At 38.3% G+C, this 4,265-nt stretch overlaps 1 long non-coding RNA gene across 1 annotated transcript; it reads left to right on the top strand.

Annotated features, from left to right (window-relative positions):
- Positions 1 to 2,717: 2,717 nt before the first annotated feature.
- LOC120930306 lies at positions 2,718 to 3,143 on the top strand. The gene is made up of 2 exons (XR_005747697.1): positions 2,718 to 2,754; positions 2,918 to 3,143. It is a non-coding gene; the product is annotated as an uncharacterized LOC120930306 (long non-coding RNA).
- The last annotated feature ends 1,122 nt before the right edge of the window (positions 3,144 to 4,265 follow it).

The following is a 4,265-nucleotide window of genomic DNA, read 5'->3' as shown; positions in this document are numbered from 1 at the left end:
CATGGTTAAGTGTATCTCAGTTTGAGAATACACTTAAACATACGAGGCCTTAGATTCGGACTTACGTCGGCGTATCTACTGATACGCCGGCGTAATTCTTTGAGAATATGGCCCTCTGTAACTATGTACAGTGCCTTGAAAAAGTATTGATACCCTTTGAAATTTTCCACATTTTGTCATGTTACAAACAAAAACGTAAATGTATTTTTTGGGGATTTTATGTGATAGACCAAACACAAATTGGCACATAATTGTGAAATGTAAGGAAAATTATAAATGGTTTTCAATATATTTTTTTTTTTACAAAAAAATACCTTAAAAGTGTGGCATGCATTTGTATTCATCCCCTTTACTCTGATACCCCTAACTGGGATCTAGTGGAACCAATTGCCTTCAGAAGTCACTAAATTAGTAAATAGAGTCCATATTTGTGTAATTTAATCTCAGTATAAATGCAGCTGTTCTGTAAAGCCTTCTGAGGTTTGTTAGAGAACCTAAGTGAACAAACAGCACCATGAAGGCCGATAAACACACCAGACAGGTCAGGGATAAAGTTGTGGAGTAGTTTAAAGTGGGGTTAGGTTTATCAAAAAATATCCCAAGCTTTGAACATCTCACAGAGCACTGTTCAAACCATAATCCAAAAAAAGGTACTGTATGGCACAACTGCAAACCTACCAAGACATGGCCACCTAAACTGACAGACCGGGCCAGGAGAGCATTAATCAGAGAAGCAGCCAAGAGGCCCATTGTAACTCTGGAGGAGCTGCAGAGATCCACAGCTCAGGTTGGAGCATCTGTCCACAGGCCAACTATTAGTTGTGCATTTCACAAATCTGGCCTTTATGGAAGTGTGGCAAGAAGAAAGCAATTGTTGAAAGAAAGCCATAAGATGTCCTGTTTGCAGTTTGCGAGAAGCCATATGGGGGACACAGCAAACATGTGGAAGAAGGTGCTCTAGTCAGATGAGACCAAAAAGTAACTAAGTGCAAAACGCTATATGTGGCGGAAAACTAACACTGCACATCACCCTGAAAACACCTGAACCATGAAAACACCATCTCTGCCGTGAAACATGTAGCAGCTGCATCATAATGTGGGGATGCTTTTCTTCAGCAGGAACAAGTAAGCTGGTCAGAGTTGATGGGAAGATGGATGGAGCCAAATACAGGACAATCAGAAGGAAACCTGTTAGAACCTACAAAAGACTTGAGGCTGGGGCAGAAGTTCACATTCCAGCATGACAACGACAATAAACATACAGCCAGAGCGTGGTTTAGATCAAAGCATATTCATGCGTTAGAATGGCCCAGTCAAAGTCCAGACCTAAATCCAATTTGTGGCAAGACTTGAAAATCGCTGTTCACAGATGCTCTCCATCCAATCTGACAGAGCTTGAGTTATTTTGCAAAGGAGAATGGGCAACAATGTCACTCTTTAGATGTGCAAAGCTGGTAGAGACATACCCAAAAAGTCTTGCAGCTGTAATTGCAGTGAAAGGTGGTTCTACAAAGTATTGACTCAGGAGGGCTGAATACAAATGCACGCCACCCTTTTCACAGATTTATTTGTAAAAAAAAAAAGGAAAATTATTTATCATTTTCCTTCCACTTTACAATTACGTGCCACTTTGTGTTGGTCTATCACATAAAATCAGAATAAAATACATTTACGTTTTTGGTTGTAACATAACAAAATGTGGAAGATTTCCAAGGGGTATGAATAATTTTTCAAGGCACTGTAACTATGGAGCACACAGTATCTGAATATGACATGTTCTTAATGGCATGCCTAGCATTGTGCTAAGTAAAAAAGATTAAGTGCAATCTTTTGCAGGTAGGCTTTGTTGGCTTCAGATTTCCTTTGTTCATCTATCCCCTAAGCAGTCAAAAGTATTAAAAAGTAATGTCAATAATGCTTGGGAGAACACGTTTTACTGTGGGCCATAAGAGGGTCAATTTTAAACTATGGCTTAATGTTATTGTTTTTAATGCATAGCTTCCACGTATTCTGGGCAGCGCTACTATGATCTGTCAGTACAATTTTTACCTTTGTTTCTTCTCCGGTTTTGGCCAGGAGGGAGAATCTGTCTGGCAGCATCTCCCACAGACAAGCATTTGGCTGCAGGTTCTTTATACCCTGTGCCTTCTTTCAGTATTAGAAGCTAGACAATGACAGAAAATTAGCTTTTACCTTATTCCTAAAATGTCAGAAAGTATAGGACCTAATAGCAAATAGGAGAGAGAGACGAGCAGGACAAAAGTGGCTGTTGTGATGTTATCAGAATTAAAAAGTCACAGATGTGCTGTAGGTTGAGTCTCAGCCCTAGATGACCATAGATGACACATTTGTTTCCATCAGCCAGCCAAAATGTTAACAAACTAGTAAGATTACTGAATATAAGCTGATTTACTTTACAGGTATATTAGAAAATGGAAAGACAACATAGTGCCCAATTCATATTTTGATACAGTTTTTTTAATATAATTAATATTTCCCCATTGTTTTTGTTTCATTGTTTTTAAATATTTATCATAAAATTGTTGTTTTATATTTTTTCACACATTTAATTTCTCTATTTCCATGTGGCTTACAAATTGACCAAAATTAAAGTGGATCTTTAATCAGAAAATTAAGTCCTGCTAGAGAATATAGATCACTTCAGGTCCCTTTTGCAGTTATAGCTGCAAAGGGGACCTGTAAAACATTAGAAATAACACTGAGACAGGATTCTATCTACAGATCTTATTGACTGTAAGTAGCTCATATCTGTTTTGATAAATGACATAGTTGTATGGCTGTCCTTTTCTTGTCTCCCCTTCCCCATGTTTTTAACAATTTCGGTCACTTGAGTTGTAAATATTGTTTAAGTTGAATTTTTTCTATGTAATATGTGTATATATCTCTTTTCTAATAGACATGTATTTCTCTGACACAATGATCGTCTGTAATACCCCTTGAAGAAGGATCACAGATACCGAAACGGCTGTCGGGTTGGACCAATTTTTGTCTCTTGTCTATTTTATTGCTTTACAAATAGGATCTGTATACCACTTGCATGTGGTCTTTTATCCTTGCTAGGACACTATATGATGTCCTGACTTGAATTGTTTAAATAAATTTGCTATATATTTTTCTACTCATTCACGTGTTTGTGTCACTTATAAAGTCCCACCCTTGAGGGGGTATTTCATGTTTTTTCCGTAAAACATTAGAAATAAGTGCCTATACTTCTTAAAACCCAGAAATACACTGCCTCACCCTGCTGTACCCAAGCTCAATTGCTCTCTATTTTTAGGCACTGTGCCACATTTGTACATATGCTGACAGCCTAAAGATGTACTGCTGTTCAGGTGCTCTGAGCATTTTGGCAAATAGGCAGCCTCCAGCAAAAAGAAACAGAAGCAATGCTGGAGGCAATTTACAGCACACACTAATTTTGGTAGAATAAATATTAATGTGGGATGTATGTTTCTTGCTAAAAAACATTATTTTTAAGTTATGGGTAAAGTTCTACTAAGGACTTCTGCATTATACTGTACTAGCACTTTAACTTGATTAAGCCTTTGTACCTAAAATTACCACAAAAATGATCATGAACATGAAACTTGACAGGTGTGAATAACTAATCTTATTGGGATAGTGCATTAGAAGCAAAAAGCATGCAAACAAATTAAGATCCACACGTATAAAGTATATATCAAAATGAAAACAACACATATTTCATAAATCCCCTTGATGCATGCACAGTTCCTTTTTATTTATCTATTTAAATATGCTGCAGCTGTAAAAAAAAAAAAAAACAGTGGATGGGCCAAAAATACAGTGTGTTCCCACTTTCCTCTTTGACAATTTAACACTCCTGGGGGAATTCAGAAAGGGTTTTTAAATCCTTTAGAATTCCACTGGGGCGCAGCACCAAAAGTGCTAGTGCAGATTCATGTACCAGGTACTGCACATGAATTTGTCTGTGTCTGCACTGGGAAAGCAATGCTCCTCCGATCCATTCTTTAAGGCCACTTCCCCCGTCACACTAACAGATGTTTGGCTAAGAAATTTTATATTAGGGGTGGATGGAGCCTGATGGGGAAAATGAGAGACTAGCTCCCTATCAGGCCTGCACAGTGTGCTCCCAACTTCCTCTTTAACATAACAACACTGTTGGGGGGGGGGGATGCTCGCCCTGCAGGTCTAGTAAGGATTCGGGGGGGACCCCCCTACGCCAATTTTTTTTTAAAATGACGTTGGGTCCCCCCTCCAATCCA

This window comes from Rana temporaria, chromosome 3 (genome assembly GCF_905171775.1).
Source record: "Rana temporaria chromosome 3, aRanTem1.1, whole genome shotgun sequence".
NCBI lineage: Eukaryota > Metazoa > Chordata > Amphibia > Anura > Ranidae > Rana > Rana temporaria.
This window is presented reverse-complemented; position numbering and strand designations above follow the sequence as displayed.